The sequence below is a fragment of the Coptis chinensis genome, chromosome 3 (genome assembly GCF_015680905.1).
Source record: "Coptis chinensis isolate HL-2020 chromosome 3, ASM1568090v1, whole genome shotgun sequence".
In the NCBI taxonomy this organism is placed as follows: domain Eukaryota; kingdom Viridiplantae; phylum Streptophyta; class Magnoliopsida; order Ranunculales; family Ranunculaceae; genus Coptis; species Coptis chinensis.
The window spans coordinates 118,789,311-118,812,642 of NC_141458.1; positions in this window are offsets into that span (position 1 = coordinate 118,789,311).

A 23,332-nucleotide genomic window follows, 5' to 3' on the forward strand; every position below is an offset into this window, starting at 1 on the left:
GTGGTTTGGAAATTCTGTCTGATTTAGGGGATGGGTAATGTTAATTTTTTCGTTCCCGATTATATATTTATGTATGCAAATTGCTACTTTTAACCTGATTCACCGCTACGTGCTGTTAACACCCAGTCATTCCAAAGAACACTTGTATATTCTTGTATTCCAGCTTCCACAAAGTCACAAACTTAGCTGCTGATGGACCATTCAGAGTTGCTCTGTATCGTTGCTGTCCTAAGATAAGAAACAAGAGCATAATTAGCTAAGAAGGGGGATAACTGGATAAGTATCCAGTATTCCAGTATCCTCAAATCGCAACACGTGTAACAAGAAGATAGGAGAAAAGAATGATAATACCACAGCAGGAATACACGTAAGGCCAACTCTTATTTCTCCCTTATATTCCTGGTCCATATTACCCACACCATATGGAGCTTGAGGCAGGTTTCTTGGCTTCCTGGCCTGCCATAAACAACGGCTCAAGGGGAATGCTGCAAAGATTATGGAAACATATCTCAGTTACGGTCTTCATACTGAAAAAGGTCGAAGATATAGTTGTGATGATACCATAAGGCTGATTCACATATTTCAATGAAGCCTCGAATATGTCCAACTAGTATGGGAACCGAGCTTCACACCATTTTTTCGAAAGTAGCCAGTGCACACGTGGTATTTTAAGAAAATTCTGCTCATGGATCATTCTAAGTTGATGCTTAATAATTTCACGTATATATATGATGTATGTATATGCTCTGTAAGACCAGGTCACTTATCTTCAAGTGAGCAATTATTATATACGCTACCCTGTATGGTAAATGTGGCAGCATCGAGGACTCCCATAAGTTGTTTAATGAAATGCACATCAAGAATGAAGTTTCTTGGACTGCATTAGTTTCGGGTTATGCCCAATTTGGAAAAGCGAACTAGACAATTGACTTATTTGAAAGAATGTTGGACAATGACTTGAAACCTGATGGTGTTACCTTCATTGGTGTTCTTTCAGTCTGCAGTAGAGCTCGATTGGTCGAGAAAGGACTCGAGTATTTTCAATCTATGATAAAGGAGCACGACATTGTACCAATTCACGATCACTTACATGTATGATTGACCTTTTAAGTCGTGTTGGGAGGTTACAAGAAGCAAAAGAGTTCATAGGACGAATGCCTTTTCAACCTGATGCAATTGGATGGGCAACCTTGCTAAGCTCATGTAGACTTCACTGTAACGTGGAAATTGGGGAATGGGTTGCTGACTCTATTAAGATCATTAAGCAGCTTCTGCAGCCTAGGCCATTTGTCTGAATCCTTGATCATAATCACATGCTGTGTAATAATATCAGTTGCCTTTCCAGCAGTACCAATAGTTACCGCGACAGGGTTCCTTAAATACTTCCTAGCAAGTCTTTCCACAGCTGGTGGCATAGTTGCACTAAACATATAGGTAGTTATGTAAATCCTCTTCTCGTCCAGCTCTTCATCCTCATTCTCAGGTTTCAAATTGCTAGAAGGCATATCATCTAACACCCCAACAACTTGAGGCTCAAAACCCATGTCAATCATTCTATCAGCTTCATCCAGTATCACATAATTACATTGATTCAAAACCGCATACCGCCTCTCCAAACAATCAATAAGACGACCACGAGTCGCAACAACAACTTCACAACCCTGTCTAATCTTAAACCCCTGTTCCTCAATCAACTGCCCACCAACAATAGACATAACCTTAATACCCAAATAATGTGCAAACTTAACAGTCTCATTCTCAATTTGTTGTGCAAGAACAACATAAGGACCCTTAGCCTGCATAAAAGAATCGACAATACATACCTCCCATTTTCTCCCCAAGCCCTAAAGTAGAAGCGAGTTTAGGCAAATCCCTTCTCGAAGGATTCTCCATTACCAACTTTCTCAAAAATTCCGGATCAAACTTAGAAACAATTCCAAACCCAACCACCACCTGCAAAAAAGTAGTAGCGCAACATGCCCAACTCCACCACTACTTTCCTCAGTCTGAATCTTCGCCTTCCACTTCTCCGCAACACTCAAAGCTCTCTTCGCTATCTTCCCAGCAACAAGCATTGTCTTCTCCTCATTAGGAAACAAAACTGAAATAACCATTCCACACGCCCACCTTCTATCCGAAAGCTCAACTTTAATAGCATCTTCCTTATCAATATACTCCTTCACAACATCCAAAACCAATCTCGGCGAATCCACCGCTTCCCCAACCGCAGAACCAATCTCACTCCTTAATACGTGGCACACCTATACAAAACATATATACAGATGCACACACTAAATCTCCTGAAACTTATATACAGACTACGAAGAAAAGTAGTCTTAATACTTATTTTCTTGAAACCCTTCTGTATAATGAAACAATGTTCATAACATATTGGTACACAGTAGTTAACATCCTGTATAATGAGATCGCAAAGAACTTTCAATTAAGTGGAAGACAATGAGCAAATAATGAGTTTAATGTATGCACATGCTTATATATATATCTCTACACTATATTCTGGTGGTGGTAGTACTTCTACTGATTGCTAAAGGTGGAATAATGACCAAGAGACATTGTGCTATAACTGTGACTCTTGCAAGGCATGTGTTTTGGTAAGTCTCAAGAAGAGCTGGAAGAAGGAATAGAAATTGGAAAGAAGAACATTCCAAACATTGGCGATGGATGCAGAGAAGAAAAAATTCAATTATTGACGATCTTACAACGTTTAGCAAAGCAAAAGACTACTATGCGGAAATTGGCAAGGCATGGAAGCGGTGGTATCTTCTCTATGGACCTCCGGGAACAGGTAAATCCACAATGAGTTGCCATAACAAACTTCTTGGAGTATGATATCTATGACATTGATAAAGAAGAAACAGAAACAGAGGATACTAAGGTGAAAGAAGAGAGTGGTTACGGAAGCAGCAAAGTTACTCTTTCGGGGCTGTTGAGTTTTATAGATGGATTATGGTCTGCTTGCGTCGAAGAGCGTGCTTACGGTAATAGCGCAAGAAAAAGAATCAAATTTCTCCCAGCTCATATGCTAATGAGAAGGCTGATGTGTCATATGTATCGTTGTCTGTAGAAGCCAAAGCCCTCTTCCGCTGGACGGCCAGCCTTAACTATTATGAGTCTACCATCCAATCATGGTACAATGATACTGTTCCTAGCTAGGTCGGTCATATATATGGAATTCCATCTCTTGTTTGGTTTTTGGTACCGGTTTCAGTTCCTTTGTTCAAATCAATATCTATGTTAGGCACCCCTTCCCGGTTGTCCTTTCTTGTTCAATCCGTTGTTCTTCTGTCTGAGGCAAAGGCGAACCCCTGAAACGGAAGTGCCCAGAATGGAAGAGTCGCAGCCCTCTCAACCATTATTCAAATACGGTTGCAACATTAACATACTGATCACACATACTTCGAACAACACATCTCAGAATATTTAGAATTTAGAGTAACATATTTAGAATCCAAGTCATACTTCATAGTTAATATTGTGTTATACCAAGAACATGAGTTATTCTGTTGACAAATTCTAATCATACCTTACGTTTTATAGTAAATAATACACATCAAACTTTTATAATAATAATAATAATAATAATAATAATAATAATAATAAAAAAGGCAAAATTCTAACCTTATATGACTCTTCCTCCAATCTATCCTTATTCGCAGCAACCTACTCTTGATACTGCTTTAAAAAAACCTTATACCTCTCAATAATATATATATATATATATATATATATATATATATATATATATATATATATATATATATATATATATATATATAGAGAGATATATAGAGACATTGAGGAATTGGTGTTTGATTTCGATTGCAAGAGAACACCAGTGTTTGATTTCGATTGCAAGACATAAAGGGTGTGGAGTTGGACATTGAAGAATTGGTGTTTGATTTTGATTGCAAGAGAACATCAGTGTTTGATTTCGATTGCAAGACATAAAGGAGGAATAACTAAATAATAACAAAAAAAAGGAGGAATGACTAAACAATAACAAAAGAGATATTGCAATTTGCCTACTCGAGAGTTGAGGAGGCTTCCGAAAGACCCGCCTATCATATAATGTAGAGATGATATTTTCTACTAGACCTGCATCAACACACATTCTTTAACGAGTTACAAGAAGAATATGCAGCAGCTGACCAAAATGAATTTTAAGTATTTCTATAAAACGGTATATTAGAGACATCAGTAAGTGTTGATCTCATTCATGCATATTCAGCATATTTATTATTTTGACGGTTTCTCTTGCACTTTGCTGCGAAAGGCATAAAAGGCTTTGTAGAGAAAAAGGGAGGAAAAAGGGTGTTTGCGTTTTTCTTACTTAGCCAAAATTTGGGTCGGAAGAAAGAAAAACAGTACTGGACTTTTCTCACGAAAAGTTTGTCAGGTGCGCGCGCTTTATTATGCCTGGCTCAAGGTGCGCACGCGCTCCACTGTTTTCACTTAGACTTCGATCTTTTTCGGAAACAGTATAAACATAAGTTTTTTTTTAAAAAAAACTTAACCTAACCAAAACCAGAAAAAGAGAGTAATTGTAAGAGAGCAATTCTTTGTGAGTTAGTGCTTATTCTTTCTGAGTGAATTGAGAGCTCTTATAATATGTTACTCTGGATATCTAGTAAAGCTTGGAACTCGCCGGTGGACGTAGGTACATTGCCGAATCACGTTATATCCGTGTCTTGTGGTTTGTTTTCTTTTGCATTAGTCTATTTACTTTATATGCTAGTTAATTGATATTGAGAAGTGTTGGGATAGTACTTGGAGGGTGTTGAAGTCTTGTCTAGAAAGAAAGATCAATACTTGTGTAGGGTTGATCTATTTGGAGTGGATAACATTGTTTCCGCAGTTAGTTATTCAACAATAGGCTTCTACCGAGAAAAACAGCATATGGTGACCAAGAAATAACACTTAGCTAAAAGTGGCTGAAAACACCTGAGGCATTAGTGTTTGTGCTCTCGACGTGACATGACAAACAAATCCATTGTGTTGGGTAATCCCTCCCCATGTGAGAAGAAGAGAGTTGTGGTTTTTTGTAGATAAACCGAGATGAAACCAAATTTCACGGCTATATAAAAGAAGTTAGGGTTTCTTACCCATAACAAGAGAGAGAGAAAACCAATTTTGATAGGCAACCAAAATTGAGAGAAAACTTTTGCAAAGAGATCAAACTTGTAAGGAGAGAGATTAGTGAAAAAAGATATAGTAAGTGTGGAGATACTAGGAGTGATTGTAATCTTCCTTCCATTCTTATAAAATGATTGGCTATTGTGGAAATAGATATCATTGGCCGAACCACAATATATTTTGTGTCTCATTGTGTTATGCTTTTACTTTACATTGTTATTGCTTGTTTGTGATACTTAATTTCATAGCTTAGATTTGTGGTTGTTGGTTGTAGTGAAAGTTTAGTTTTTTATTGGACTTTAGAGTGTTCGTTTACAAACTATTTTAGCGGGGATCGATAGATTGGTATCATTTTTCCCAACAAGTGGTATCAGAGCAGTGGTTAGATCAATCACAAATGTTGTTGTTCCAAGCTTTGCTCAAAATGTGTTTGATTAAATTCCTAAGAGGAGATTTGAGTTGAAATAGTTTGTTGAAGATGGATCATAATATAAACACTCGTATGACTAATCTAAATAGAAGTAACTACACCATTTGGAAAGCCAAGATAGAAGACTTGTTTTATTGTAAAGACTTGACACAACCTATTGAGAATGGATGAGTAAAACCGGATGCAGTATCCGTGGCTGAGTGAAGCAAGTTTGATAGAAAAACTATTGGGTACATTCGACAGTGGATTGATGATAGTGTATTCCACCATACATGTATCCCAAGAGACTACCGCTTTTAGCTTGTGGATGAAACTCGAAGACATCTATGAGAGGAAGTCTGCCGAAAACAAAGTACGTGTTACTCATTAAGAAGTTTGCTAGCTAACTTGAAGTACAAAGAAGGTTCTTCAATGTTTGAACATCTTAATGAAGTATATAATACCATTAATCAGTTGCATTTGATGAAGATTGATATGGGTGACGAAGTTGAGGCTTTGTTATTACTATTGAACTCTTTACCCGATAGTTGGGAGGCTTTGACAAATTCTCTTGGCGGAGTCGTTAAGGATGTAATCATTTCAATGGAAATGGTTACTGGTGCGTTGTTGAATGAGGAGATAAGAAGGGGTTCACGGAGTAGCTCCTCTCAATTAGAGATCTTTGTCACAGAAAAACGGGGGAAATGTAAGAATAGAAAACCACCTCATTCTAGAGGTGATGACATAAGCAAATCTAGGGGGTGAATCTAGAATTCCTAAGAAAGAGAGATAATGTTACTACTGTGCCACCGATGGTCACTTCAAGTATGAGTGTAGATTACTAAAGAGAGATGAGAAGAATAATTGTGTACATGAAGACATGGTAAAGAGAAATGGAAACACAAACTAAGATACTACCGTAGTAGTTTCAGATGATGATCTATTAGGAATTGTGTCAAATTGTGGTGAGTGTTGTGTTAGTACCTCATGTCAGGATATAGATTGGGTGGTAGATACCGAAGCGTCTTATCACGTCACACCATACAAGAGTTTCTTCACTACCTACAATTGTGGTGAGATGAAGATGGGTTACAGTGGAGTCTCAAGGATTACAGAGATTGGTGATGTTCATATGAAAACTAGTGCCGGCTACACCTTGACACTCATAGATGCAAGACATTTTCCTGATCTTCGACTAAGCCTAATTTCTGCTGAGAAGTTAGATGATGATGGTTTTCAGAGGTCGTTTGGTAATGGGGTATGGAAACTAAGCAGATAATAGCTTATAGCTGTGTCTTGACGCAGCTAAACACATCCATGGTCTAGATATCTCCACATGATGCAATTGTACCAAAAATTATAAGACTGTTTTGAATAAGGGCCGCGGTATTGGCACCCCATAAAATAGGACTAGCACCCCTTTTGAATGTTATATAGTGTCTTGACGCATCTTATTTAGTGTCTTGAACAATTTATTTGGTGACCTATATCATCCAAAGGGGTGCTAGTCCAATTTTATTGGGTGTCAATACCGCCGCCCTTGAATAATAGCTTATAGCTGTGTTTCTGGTAAGCAGTAATTATTTGGTCTGTATGTGGAACATTTCTAGTGTTGTTTTATCGCTTGTTGTCTAACAAGATTTGTATTATTGGTATGGTCCTTATTTAATTAACAAATGATATGACTTATATTCAATTTGTATCACACTTTAACTTATATTCAATTTTTAAGCAATTCTAGTAATGAGCTGTCTCATATTGTTTTGGTTCATGGAATTTTTGGATTTGGTAAAGGGTGTCTTGTAATCTTTATATTTTTGTTTGGGATTTTCCCTATTTTTCATTTTATTATTAATTGGAGTTTTGGGATTTACCTTATTTGTAGAGATTGGGAGGCTTGTCGTATTTCACTAGAGCGGAGGAGAAAGATGAAAGGGTACTAGTTCATGACTTGGGCTCTTTAACAGGCATACATGATAGGTAGGCTAGCTACTTTAGTTTGTGTGATTTTTTGTTCTGTATTAGTTGGATTACTTATGTAGTTATGGCATTTGTCAGGGCACGCGAATTGTTTTATTATTTGAAAGGTGGACAAGTAGATTATGGAGAAGAACATAGCAAAACATTTTGTCATTCGCAAGTTTGGGAGGATATATGAAAAAGGTTAGAAGATTGTGATTGACGAGATTGTTACATTTTATTTGTGGAAGTTGTATATATGCTGAATTTCATGTTCTGTGTTGGTGTATTTGATCTCAATGCAGGGCAGTACCCTGAGTGGGATGAAGACCACCCTATTCATTTTGTTGGATATTCGGCAGGAGCCCAGGTGGTTAGAGTGCTTCAGCAAATCCTGGCCGACATGGTTAGTTTATTTTTTTAAACTGCAAAAACAAACGTAAGGTCTAGTAGTGAACTTGTGATGATGAGTCTAGATAGCTACTAGTAGTGAACTTGTGATGATGAGTCTAGATAGCTAATAAGGTTGGAAATGGCGAAGCACTTTGCCAGAAGGTGTAACCCCCACATAGATATATATATATAGGGGGGGGGGGATCCTGGCCGACATGGTTAGTTTCCCCCCATATATTTATGTGTGGGGTATATAACCATGTCGGCCAGATCCCCATATATATATATCTATTCTATGTATATATATATATATATATATAGCCCAATTCCTAAAATGACCTTAAATAAGTATCAAATCTAAAACAACCACAACTTCACCTACAAAATGATTTAAAATCTAATCTTTTGTACATATGATCTACTAACCATAAAGAACATCTCTACAAAAATTCAACTCATTTGACGATTTTTAACATTGGCAAAAGATGATTGCAAAAACTAAACATTTCTGGACCGTTATATATTTTTTAAAAATAGACAATAATTTTTATCTAAGTTAGAGGATATCAAATGAGTTGAATTTTTGTAGATATGTTTTTTATGGTTAGTAGATCATAAGTACATAATATTAGGTTTTAAATCACTTTGTAGGTGAAGTTGTGGTTGTTTTAGATTTGGTACTTATTTAAGGTCCTTTTAGGAGTCGGGATGTATATATATATACGGTTAGGCTATAGTGACACTCACACTCCTCCTAGTCCCTCAGATCTCAGGATGAGATGATCAGATCTAATTCTGATAAAAACTCAAAATTTCAAAATTTCGAAAACCAAAAAATGAAAAAATACGAAAATTTTGATCTTCTTCTCCACTCCAGAAATTTTCGAATCTAGATCTGGTGAAGCATTGAACAGATCTGGTGAAACATTAAGAACTTTGATAGTTGGGTACACGATCACCAACTAAATACTTAGTCTTTGATAGTTTTTCCTCATAAACATCAAGAACTTTGTTAAGTTTCTCAACATGGGCTTCAATGATTTTTTCATCTGGAGTTCCATTATAGAAGACTGGAATCACCATTCTTTGGTAAACAATTGGTGAAATCAAGTTTTAGAAGACTGGAATCAGCATTCATCATCAAGTTTTAGAAGATCTGTTCTTTGGTACTTGTGTTTGGTATATCACGAAACAAGGAACAACTCAAGAGAGTGAGGAGAAGAAGATGGCCGTATCAAATAAGGGTTTAATTCCTATGTTTGATTCCTACAATCAAGATTCTTTTTGCAATGTAAGGGTTTAATTTTATATCAAATCGTATCAAATAACCTGAATTAAAAGTTGTTCAAGACACTATATAAGTTGTTCACGATACTATATAAGCTGTTCAAGACACAAGTCCGTAAACGGACTAGTCCGTTTAAGAGCCGGGACTAGTCTGTAAATATTTTGATTTTCATGGTTCATGCTTGTATACAAAATTATATGTGGTGTTTAGCATTAATTTGTATGCATGGATGATTAACTTTTATATACCTAGCATGCTTGTTTTCGAGATCTTGGTTAATTAAATCCTTGGCTTTGCGACATTTCTTTTTTATATTTTTCGAGATAGTTAATGAGGTGTAAGATGGTTATGGTGATTGGTGGTTGTTTGGAGGTGTAAGACCTTTGCTAGGTGATTGCTGGTTATTTGTAGATTGCAGGTGAAAAGATCTAAGAATTGAAATATCAATTATTTAAAATAAAATAAAATAAATAACTCTGCCACGGTCTATAGCCGTAGCAAAAATTGCAGATCCCATGGACCACAACCATAGGAAAAATTGCCTTTTTCCCTCGGACCAACACCGTAGGAAAAAGTGACCTTTTGCCACAAATTATCCAACGGCTTCTGCCGTGGCCATATCGACGGCAATAGCTGATGCAAAGACCATCGCTATTGGTATGCTTTACCCACGGTCATGACTGTGGGTAGACTATTTCCGACGCACAAAAAACTACGGTCCTGCGACGGTCCAAAACTGTGGGAAAAGACCTTTTATGTCGTTCGGGATCGTGGGGTAAAACCTATTTTCTTGTAATGAGTAGTACTAACAGAACAACAACAATCCATTTAAACATTGCTGAATCATTAGTAACATGATCACACTGCAAATTAAAACAGTATATGCTAACCAAATAATCTCTCTAAAAAATTGCCAAGCCCAACTGTTTTACTAGTCCCCCATCAAAGTCCTGGTTCGGCTATTGATCATGGAGAAGAAAGAAACAAATTAACAAAGAAAAGTGAGTTTACTGAGAAAATCAGTCTCAAGCTCCGTTGTCTCTCTTACGATTATCTATATCCGTATACTTTGAATTATTAAAGATGCCAAAATGTTATTGTTATGAACAAATCAAAATGTTATTCAAAATGTTATTGTTATGAACAAATCAGTTGGTATTCATTGCCCTTGCATGCATGATTTTACCGTTGTGCCACAAATCTACAACCACCATGTTACGGTTGAATATAAAGCCCATGGATTCTTCAAACAAGTCTCAAGTAGCTTATATTGTGTTGACCCATGAATTTAGGCCCATACTTTTTTGTTTATTTATTGAAGCTGATGACTCCTGAGAATAAGTCCAATGGGGTGCTTTATGGGCTGCTAAATGTCATATAGGACCTCAAACACCAAATAACCATTCTAATGGGGCTGCTTAGCTGTTAGAAGGGTCATAAATTTGGTTGTTGTGACTTTGTCTAGCAGATGTTAAAAATAAGTTCCGAAAGACGGATAACACAATTTTTGCCGTTTGTGCATTAAATTGCAACATATTGTACTATTCACAGTCACTATTCAATAGACGGTAGAAATCTGCAAAATGCTAAAAGTACATTGTCTGTTTTTCATGTTTTGGCATGCCAAATTTGTTTGGTAAGCTAAAAAGTCTAAAAGCCCTATGTAGCAACCTTTTAGCAACCCATTTTAGCAGTTCTCTATTGGACTTGCCCTAAATCCTAATTCATGATGCATGCTAAATCATAATGTATTTATGTATATAGGCTGAATTCTCTGTCATTATTGAGCAAATGGGCAATTGTTAGTTTATGACTGATTTGGAATTAGGACAAAAATTTAATTTCTTAAATGTACCTAATAACTGGAATGGCCCCCTATATAGCAGGTTTTTGGACGACCTGACCTCAATTGCCCCAGTTTGAAGGAAGAGATGATAACCGCATTTTGCATTGTCTAGTCTAGTGAAAGTATTTGTTAGTCTATTTTTTTTTGGGTAAAGTCTAGTCTAGTCTAGTCTATTGACCAATGTAGCAATCAATTTTTACAAACAGAAAAATGGCATTTAAGCATACATATGTTGGTTATCAAAATTATTAGGGGTGACTGCGGATAGAATAAAGGGCTTTCATAAAATTTTATAATTTTTTTTGGATGACAATATTTTTTTCCAAATCCGATCCAATTATTTGTCGGATCGCAATTTATTTTCCGAATTCATAAAATTTGAAAAATCAGATTTTTTTTGGAAATTTCAGAATCCACAAAATTCAGAAGTAAATTGGAAATTTGAATTATATAATCGGATTTTCTTTTAGGATAACTATTTTTATCCAATTAATACATTCACAATCATTTTGAAATGTCTTAATTCAACAAACAATTTAGACCTTTTAAGACGTTCATTCAACAAATTTTTTCTTCATATCAATACATTAACTCAATAAAGATCGAAGAAGATAGGAGAAAGAGAGATATGTACTAGAATGACAATCTTAATTTCTTAAAGGTGTGAGAGAGACAAAGTTTTTTTTAAAAAAAAACGAGATCAGTAAGTCTTTGGTACTGGAGGGGTTTGAGCCCCAAACATCTAGTATCATCACCCAAAAGTTTTACCAACTTTGTTTCTATTGGTGGCACCTGCAAGAGAGACAATGTTCTACTTCTCTACGGTTTTTATTTGGTTTGTAAAATATTTGTAGTTTTAAGTTAGGGACTATATGAAATAGATGACTAATATATGTTAAAATTTTGAAAATTATTTTTTGGAAAAATCAGATATCGGAACACATATATCTTTGCCAAATTCGAGAAAATATCGGATTGGAATTCGGGGGTTTTCGGAAAAAAGTGACACCCCTAGAAATTATACATCTTTTCATTATTTCATTGATTTAGACCGAAGAAAAAAATTAAATTTTCACCAGATACGTCAAATCATGTATATCTTATATAAAGCAAAATAGAAATCAAATTTTCATTCTTAGCTTTGAACTCGTAGTATAGTGGAACGTTATGTTTTCTACAATAAATAACAAAGTTTTTTCTTGGCATCTCATGACAACATGACATAATCATTTTCGGATTGATATAGTTGGTATGTACAAGACTATAACAATATTCTATACGATTGTGGAATATAAGTCTGTTTTGATTCTTCTTATTTTGTAGAAGTCATGAAAAGGAAGACAGTGCCGTGTTGGAGTTATCCCTTATATGAGGATGAGGAAGAGGAGAGAAACTGGTACTGTTCTTGTGAATAAGTCGAGCGCCAGACGCCTCCGATTTAACTGGCCCAAAGGCCAGCGCCTAGTCTTCCTTAGTCGAAAAAAATATAGTTTTTTTTCAACCTCTCACGAAACATGTCTACTGGAGTTTTAGGATGAAAAATTAAGAGGGCGAGCGTGCGCTAAGATTTGCCTATCTGAGAGTGCGCCCACGCTCATGTCTGAACATCTCAAGTTTATGATTTTTCTACAGTAACGCGAAATTTCACAAACGCGCTGAAATTTTTGATTACTATAAAAACAGAAGTTAGGTTTTGGAAAATCAAGTCTTGAAGAGAAACCCAATTTTAAGAGCAATCAAAATTGAGAAAAAACCCTTGCAAAGAGAAAAACTTATAAGGAGATAGGAGTGATCTAGTAAGTTGGAGAGATTTGAGAGGAGTGATTGTAATTTTTCTTCCCATATTTATAAAAGGGTTAGCTTTTGTGGAAGTAGACATCATTGGCCGAACCACGGTATATCTTTGTGTTGTGGTATGTTTTATTTGCTTTATATTTCTATTGCTTGTTTGTGATAATTATATCCATAATTTAGATTGTAGTTGTTGGTTGTAGTTAAAATTTAGATTTTTTATTGGAATAGAAGATTGTCTAAGAGCAAACTATTTTAGTAGGAATCAATTGGTATTGTTTTCCCCAACATGCCATTGTAGTATCGTTCTGAGAAAGAGCTACAAAATCAATAAAGTTACCAAAACAAAGAAGCAGCAAGAAAAAAAGACTTGGGAAAAGGAGAGCAAGTGAGTAACAGTCAACTCGCATCTATGTGCATACTGCACCATTTACTTGGCTAATGATCTAACCATTTGTTTTTGTTTTTTTATAGGAACTAATCAAAATTAGGACGGCGCCACCACTGTCTGTAGTTCTAGCCAAGACCCAATTTTTCCATATCGATCCATATACCCCCCGACCTATACTGATATATTGAACTATGTCGGAGATTTCAATCTTTTTGGTGAAACATGCAAAATCTCAGTCTATATCAGAAATATCTTTGATATATCATACTATATATCAGAAATATCGGTAAACAGTCAAAAAAATTGGTCAAACAATCAAACAAGCCAAGTCAATTAATATATATCACACATATGACATATCAGATATATCACCTACATATATCGATACATTAGATTTTGGACAATTCGATATATATCGGCTTAAAAAATATTGTATATTTAACTGATATTTTGGTTCTAGCAATTAAGATGCGAGAATGAGTGAGAAACAGTTAGTTGGGCAGGACAACTAGTCTTTTTATTCTTACTAGCCATGTGTGCACGCTGATGAGGCGTGATATTTACACACGTAATATTATGTAAATTAAATTATTTGCACATAGCTCCGCCCCGGTCGTGTTACACACCGGTTCTAGTTCTAATTTCTTTATTAAATAAGATATTAAAAAAAAAAAAGCAAGGAGGTGATTTTAATATATAGCAAAACCAGGGATGATATTCTAATATCTATTGTTAAAAGAATTTTTAGCAGAAATGTGATTTCAATATCTACCAAAATCAGGGAGGTGATTCTAATATCCAACAATAACAATAAAAATATATATATATATATCTAAGACCATTAATACTCAGTAGTTGAGAATGCTCCCAGTGACCCACGTCAGCCCCTTTTTTTTCTCTGAGATTGACACATCAGATTTTTCTTAAAAAAAGTAAATCTACGCCATTTTTTACAGATTTCAATTGTTCGTAACCCAAAATAGATAAAAACCCCATTCTTAAGAATCTTATCTCCATTCTTTCTTAAATCTTATCTCCATTCATTCTTAAACAAAAAGAAAACTTAAACACGACATTTGATAGTCCAGAGTTACCAAAAGATATTATTCTAACAGGTTTTTGGAGTGCTTCCATTCTTTTCAATCACGGTCTCCGTACAAAAAAAAATAGCATCTGCTCATTCTCGATGATCGCCCGGAGATTTTCTTTCGTCCAATTCGATGATATAAAAATTCCAGGTTTTGTTTATATCAGAGGCACTACTATCACCCAGAATTGGAAAGGAGTTGGTTTAGAGACGGAGTTGGTTTTGTCAACAAGAATTATGCAGTGTCACATTTATCCAGCTAAAGATAAGATGGGAAGTGAAAGTGAAATAAGGCACTACCAAAAGAACGACTTTACCCGACTGACTATGGCTGTCGCGAAAGGTATTACCCGACATACCAAAACTGCTGCAAGACCGTCGGAAAATGCTCGGTCGGCATAGCCTTCCGACGGTTTTTATTGGTCAAAACAGGCTGTCGGGGTTGAAGATCTTTGCCGACGGACATTCCCGCTGTTAATAACCGTCGGATATGCCGGCTGTCAAAAACCGTCGGATAGTTCCTGCCGTAAAAAACCGTCGGATATTCCTGCTGCTAAAAACCGTCGGATATTCCTGCTGTTAAAAACCGTTGGATAGTTCTATCATTATGAACCGTCGGGTTAGACCAAATTTGTCATCAGTAAGTCGGATATGCCGGTACTAGCCGTCCGTAGTTTGCTACTAGACAGTTTTCATCCGTCGGGTATTAGTTCTTTATTTAAAAAAAAATATTTTTTATAATAATTGTTTCAGGTATCCCAACATTACATTCTTGCAAGTTCCCACTCAAATGCTACAAACGCCAATGTATTCATAAAGAAACAATGTGTTCATAAAAAAAAACAAGAATAAGACATGTTGTTCACTAAGTATACATATTACTTCCTTTAGAAACCAAAAATCAGCACCACGTACACCATCTGTCTAACAACCAGTCCTAGTAATCTCTAGTACCATTACTTACAACAAACATACTCAAAAAACCAAAATAGATGAAATTTGCATATCCCACACAATAGATTACTCATACTGCAACCTTGATTCAACCCTTCAACAAAATCACTAAGGTCCAAAGCGTCTCACCAAGTTGGTAATCCATTTGCCAAGATCTTGAAGTGAGTTTTGCTGACCAAAAAAAAAGAAGCAGAAGAAGATCATGAAGTACTCTCTTAGGAACTAGAAATAATTCTAGTCATTATATTCTAGCTATAAGTACCTAAAAATACCCAAATATCTTGCTAATCAAAACAGAATGTAAGAAACTTGCTAATCAAAACAGAATGAAAAACACGTGCTGGAAGAATGTTTGAAGTTTGTACACTAACCAAAACAGAATCAAAAGCCTTAAGTTCTATTTGTGCGCCCTCTCTGCGTCCTTGAACAACTGCATGCCTATCTTGGATTTTGAAGAGCCATGTGTGTTATAATAGCTTGTAGCTTTGTTCCCACTCCTAAGATTGCCTGCAAGGAGAATCATTCAACTCAATTAGCTTGTCATTACAAAAACCTTGAACTCAATTAGATAATTAGCTTCACAATTTGTTCATCTCATTCTACAAATTAATCCTTGGGATACACCCATATGTCGTCTGCATAAGTAAGTTGAGTGATTTAAACTGTGTCGAGTCACCCTAATTACAATATTCATCATCTCCGGAGGACATTACGCCGACTTTAAAGATCTCACATACTTGAACTGATCTAACAGGTTACGTTATGCAATTCGACTTTGTGTTCAAGATGCATGTCGGTTTCTTTGATTTTCACATACTTCTCTGTTCTGAAATATATATACTAGAGATGTATATACCAATCACAAAATATATAAATTTATATCAATCTCACAATTCAAGATTTGTATAACATATCTTACACCACTACCTTCTAAGATACACCAAATTATTTGACAAGATAGCTATGGATATTGCCACGAAACCATGGTTTGATCTTGTTGTATGCAGAACGCATACACTAACCAACCAGTATGTCCGATATACCAAAAATCTAGTAGCAGACCTTTACCATGTTACAACTTACAACTACGAAGCTATAATAAGAAATCGATCAATAGAGCTTTACCTCGTGTATTACCATCGGCATTAGCCCCAAAACAAGTTCTCACATTCGGTTTCGGTTTCAGTTTAACTTTATTGATATATATGACTTGCGGACATCCCCGTCACCATAAGAAAGAGAATAAAAGTCGAAAAGGAATAATTGCTAAAAAAAAAAAAGGCAACAATGCCACACATTTTTTTGAAGAGCTTAGCAAACCTTTTTTAAGGGGAGAGAGCTCGGCCCCTACGGTAAGTGTTGTTGTAAAAAAAGTCCAACTAAATTCTCATCACGTATTTCTCTATCTTCTTCTACTTTGTCTCATTTATCACACAACAAAGGACTAGTATCTGCAATCCTCTATTTCATATTTTCATGAAGTCGTATAATATAACCTATATATGGGAAGAAGAAGAAAAGATAAAGAACTTGAATCATTGAATAGAGGGACGGAAAAAACAACCGAAAGATAGGCGCTTAAACTAAACCTCATACCTAGGGCTGCCAATCACCGCTACCTTCGATCGAAGCATGTTTGTACAATAAAAGTTCCAACCGGAGGCACCGATTATTAAGCTTCGCAATGCGTGATTATCGAATTTTACACAAACCCTCCACCACTTTCTCAATTTACTAATTTCCGAAAAACAAAAACCCGATAACAAAATTGAAGTCCATTAAAATGCGAGAACTAAACCCGGTTCGACCCTCCGAAAAATGATTTTCTCGCCTGTACTCTATTTTCATCTTTCATCCAAATTTCAATGCAATCAAGCTATGGATCTTCATTTTCTGTATGACCTTCAAAACTGTAGTAGCAAGAACCTCACCTACCTTCGAAGGAACACATGTCTCATCACATCTTTTCAAAATTGTAGGTCAACATGCTACAAGCTTACCCATTTACCACCGTAGGGCCACAAAGAATATGATACATAACTTGCAATTAATCTCTTTTTGTACAACTAACTATCTATACGAAAGGAACTAAGTCGATGAAACCAGTCCCTTTTCGAAGTATCATACGATTGGGAACCGATAAACCTCCACCCCCTCGCTCCTTCCTTCTTCAGATCCTCCATTACACTGATTCCTTCCAAGGAAGTAAACCCGGAAAAACAAAAGATATTCACAGTGTTGACAATATCTCTGTTAACTCGAGGTGGATCGACGCTAACTCCCAACTTTTCAAGATTCTTCATATTACATTTTAATAGAAAGAGCAAAGGTGGATTCAAACAATGGGAAGCACCAACCTTTGCATGCTTTAACAAAGTGTTCATGGGATAAGCTGGTGGAGAAATGTGGGATGTTCCATCTACATTTTCCTGATTCTCACTTGGTGGAAGTTTCACGTGTCCTCCACTTTTCCAATTGTTAGAGCGACCATTCAGTTTGTGCTCGTGCAACTTGTCACTAGCCAAACTCGCTTCTAAGCGCTTCAGGCATATAATCAAGAGGATTCAAAGGCATGCAGTCAATATCCTACATTGGAAAAAAATTAATTCCCATAAATCACTCTGCTCTACCTGAAAATTATATTTGCATATTAAAGATAATTTTCTCCTCTTTTTCTAATAGCTAAAATGGGTTCACTGATGAAAAGGTGAGTTATATCAATATCCAAAAGACAAAAGAGGGAGATCCTCCCAACCTTTTGCTTCCTTAGCAAAGCACCAAGGAAAACAAGAGAATCCGAAGTTAGAAATTAAGACTACAAAGCAAGGACAGCAGAGATAGTGATGACAGGAATTACTGAGCCGTGACTAATATCAGGAGGTGACATCTTGCTCAAAAGATGGTGCAAATGTAAAAGAGAACAAAAACATCCCTCAAGGAGAATTTATTTGAGGAAATAGGAATACCTTATTTTTATGACCATGAATACAATCAAAAGTAGCCCGTATTTCTGCATACTTTTCTTCCCCAAAAGATTTCTTGTGAGCATATATGATCTAGAGTAAATCAAAATCAGAAGTTATAAATTATTATGAGTCCCCAAAAACTAAAAGAGGTATTTTATACTTACAATTAAAACTTACTTGTTCGAAGAGAGAGCGAGCAGCAGAGAGAAGAATGTCAGGCAAGTCTCTTCTTGAGAGAGAATAATGCCATTGGTTTCCACAAGCAACTCTAAGCTTTAAACACTGCTCATCAAATTCCTTGATAGAAAATGAACCATGTCTGTCATTATCTATGGCCCATCTAAATCCCTACAATCATTTGACATATCCGTTAGCTTCTTCCGATACATAGTGCGATTTTTAGCAATCATTTCCTATTCACATGAGACGTCAAAACTATCACTTGTGGCACCTGAACACCAATTATTGGGACAACCACTTTGATACCAAGTATCCACAAAAAGCAAAGAAACCATGCATGCATTCCTGCGGCAAAAGAATTATCATATGACTTGGTGCAAATTATCAAACATTGCAAGTTAAATTTCCATTAGTACAAGTCTTATTTAACTCGACCTCCAAGCATGTCAAAATTTCAAAAAGAAATTCCAACAAGTAATTTCACAAAGGAAAAAAATGGACTTAGGGGGTGAGAATAAAACAATGTAGCATATAAGGCTTTTATATTGCAAGACCCTTCTCCGAAAGTGTCTCCCAAGGTATATACTTTGTTTTTTTACAGAAGGCATCAAGAATCTCAATTTGTGGCTTGATACAGGAGATTCTACTTTTCTCTTTTTTATGTTTCTAATATCATAAAAAAAAATACTCCCCAAATCCTTTTCAAACCCTTATTGACAAAATTTGGTCCTGATTTCCATTGAAAATTACAACAAACAAGACGATAAGACAAGAGGGAACAATAATGGAATGAGGAAATCCCTGTCGAGTAATACAAAGGCGATAACAAGGTACCTCTTTGGGGGTGTCAAGAAGTGGCTGCATGGCCGTTGAACCAACGATCTGTTCAGAACAAGATTTCGCAGATTGACATACCTAATAAATAACGAAATTTTGGAACTTATTCTTGTGACAAAAGGAGAAATCAGATCAGAATTTTAAGAGGGTGGAGGGTATTCTCGATTGCATAATGAGTTTTAAAAAGGGACGATCATTAGATAGTAGAGTCACCGGTCAATTTTAACAGTCTCCCTCGAGGAGACGAGCATCGGCTGGTACTATGTCTCCAAGTTTTATAATCGATGACATCTCCGGAACAAGAACTGCCGATCTTCTTCATTCCACTTTCCATCTCGAATTGAAGGAGGCGGTGGAAGGAGGGAAAGATTTAGGAATCACATCCATGGACTGAGGACTAGAAACTTTCACCTGAAATTGAGGTTGGAAGCTACAAGAGCTCGATGTATGTAGTTCATAGCGGAAACGTAACCGAGCTGCATTTGGAATTGTAGTCAATACTTCACCGCCAACAAAGAATGGCGCTTATATTGGTCCGAGGAACATAAGCGACAAACATTTTTTGTGACCCATGCTGCTTTGCTTTTGACGGGATTGTCCAATCTCTAACACTTATTCATTAGTGACACCCACCATAACCTCAATACTAGTGTTCGCAAGAGCATTAAGCATACCACGATCTGCATCAAAGAGCGACATGATGATCCGATTAGCTTTCGGATCGCTACAACCTCCACCGGTGATGGTAAGTTGGTGACGCCGGTGCCAATATTTACTCCCACAAATGCACCTGCCAGTTAAAACCATGTTTGATTAAAAGTGCAGAGAATAATGGGAACAAAAGCAAAAATATAACAAGAAAAAAGAAGAATAAATGAGGGACATGGTTACATCAATCGTAAACCGATTTTCAACCAAAAGCTATACGCTGAAGCTGCATATTCTTGCAATTAAATGAATTTTCATCTGTATATGAAAAGTGTGTTGCACCACAAGTCCACAAGGCACAGCTTAGTAACACTTTGAAACAATGTTGAAAATAAAAACACTTTACTCACATAGGAACTGAAAAATAGAATATGGGGAAAAATAAAAATGCATTCTTACAGTTGGTTATATATCAAATGGAGTTTTCATAATTCGTATAAGAGACAAAAAAAAAAAAAAGATAGCCAGTGCACATATATAGAATACTAAATTTTCACCGACACTAAAATATAGAATACACACTTACAGAAAGCAAAGAAAAACAACCAAGGAACCTGCTTGTCATCCAAAGCAATTTAAACAAGAAGATCAGACATTATGTAAGAAGCCCTTTGTCGAACCACACAAATCAAATTGGACAAACTTACCAGAAATTATGGCGACGTAATATGGTCTTTAGATCGAATATTCTCGAGCTGAAATTAATCAAACACAAGTTTTAATAAAACAGCTAGAAAAGAAATCATGTTACACTTATCGAACACGAAGTTTTAAATAAATAACTTAAGTTTCCATCTTTTAAAAGCCGGTGTTCAAACGAGTGGTAGTGGAAGTGGAGGAGATGTGTGGTGGCGAGAGATGAGGTGGCGGCTTTGTAGTGAAGGAAAGTGAAGATTTTTAAGGATTAAACATGCAAAACTACCCTCCACCTTCTCTCCACTTTGGGGCGGGTGCACGATGACAACATCACCACCACCAAAAAACAAGATGATGACGTGGTGGGAGAAGAAGGTAGAAGATCTTTTGAAGCTATTTTACTGTAGAAGTCGTTTATTTGATGTGAAAAACAAAGTGATTTTACTTTTTTTTTGTGAGTCGCTATTTATGTTGACTAGAACTCATGAATGTGGTTGTTGTTTAACTTAAAACAAACAAACAAAAAAACGGCGTGATAATGGGGAGATTCAAACCAATCAACTAAATATTCAAGCGAAATTACCCTCGCTCAGGTTGAGAAGGGCGTGTCTGTAGTGGGTGTCCTCAGTAGTGCCAATGAAATTCAAGAGAGGTAATGGTGTAATCAGCAGGGCTATTATTGCAAAGAAAGCGAATAGTAGAAGAAGGAGAAGCTGAAAACTCGGAAGTGAAATTTTAATTATTTTAGAGTCGGCGTAATTATTTTAATTTGAGGGTTGTTTAATTTTTCATGAAATTTTAGAGTGGGAAGTGAAATCTTTGCCGCCTGATAATTGAATAGATATGTCGACGGTTAAATAGTACTGCCATGTTTAGGTGTCCGTTGGAAACAAACAATGGTTAAAGCCCGTCGAACTAGCCGATAGCTAAAAACTCTCGTGCAACCGTCGGACAGAATGAATACCCCCGAGAAAATATTGGACGGATGTCCAACTAATACCCGACGGATAACAGGCGTTGGTAACTTCCTATGGTTATAAACTGTCGGGTAATCTTTCTGGAGTCTGTCGGGTAAAGTCGTTTTTTTGGTAGTGAGGATAGAAGACCCTGAAGAAAGAATTTGTTCTGCAAAAGATCAATTTGTATGTCTTATTAATGAATGCAAGAAGAAGAAGGTAAGCCTTTGGTGGGAATCTTTGAATACTGATGAGATGCTGAATTTCCTCAATGTGCGTCCTCTTGATCTTAGGTCTCATTTCAGTTCTTTAGACGATAGTTTGGCAAATGAGGTTATATTTGAACCATTCTTATTTTTTGATGAATATAAGAAATGGGTTTAGTACCACACCAAGACGTTAAACATTGGGCTGCCTAGGTTGTTACTATCGTGTAAGTGGTTTAGGATCTATATTGCTAAGAATCAGTTGGGTCTGTGTCGCGATTGAATCATACTCTGTAGCTTGATATCCTTGAAAGGAAGATTGACTGATTGAGGAAGTGTTTTAGAAAGAGGGAGAAAGAGAATCTTTAAGTCTATATGAAAAGTGGGTGAAACATGTGATCCGATCATAATGTTTCGCCAAATTGTGCTAATTGTTTTATTTACTAATCTGATTAAAAGACAATCCTTGCAGTGACTACGTGCATTGCCGCTAGCACTTGTCATACTTTCTTTTTCTTGTCATATGATTGAAATTTACTGATTTCTTCCGATCGATTAGTAGACTTTTTCTCTGCGTGTAGGACACTGCTTTCCCACCAACAGAAAGAGATCGACTTGGTCTTCGAGGCCTTCTCCCTCCTCGCATCCTAACATTTGAGCAGCAATATGATTAGCTATTATGCCCCCCCAAAAAAAAATGTTGAAATGTTCTATACAAGATTTGCAAGTTAGTATGTGTTTTTATTATTTTTGTAAAGACAATTTTTTTTACCACTGCAAATCTTTCATTATCATATGTTTTTGCTTAAGTTGTAACTATACAATAGATGTAACTATGCGATAAAACTCTTTAACTGATGCATAACGAAATCTTCTTTACTACATGGTAATTTGAGAGCAATCGTTCTTTTTATGAAATCACAATGGATGCATATCGATCTCTCGAGAAGAATACTTCTCACTAAATCCGAGAGTGGTATCTTTAGCGAAATGGAGGATGTTGAACGCATCGCACGCATAAATGAGACATTGTATTACATAGTAGGTTTGGTGGCGAATGCTTGAATGTTTAGATTAAGATTGTCCTTTAGTTTTCAGAACCCGAAGTTTCTAATCCTTAAGTTGGCGATCCGGTCCTTATTGATAACATTAAAGAGTTATGTTTAGATTAAGATTGTCCTTTAGTTTTCGTGAAACCGTTTCTAATCCTTAAGTTGGCGATCCGTGTCCTTATTGATAACATTAAAGAGTTTGCTCCAAGAATATACACTCCAACAGTTGGATTGGTATGTCAAAATTACGGTGGCTTATTCAGACGATCGCGAGGGATGTATTTTAGTCTGCGAAGGACAAAGGAGAGATGATGTCGATCATATACAACCGCCACCAAACAGTATTACTTGAATTTCAAGACTGTTGTTCCTTCACATAATTTACTTCATCAAACAAGGTCTGTTGACTCTGTGCCTGATTTTTATAGTCACTTAGATTCTAGATTTTGCAGTGTGGGTTAGTTGTGACTCATTTATTGGTACAGTCTGCAGCCAATATCTTCAGATAATGGGTAGAGA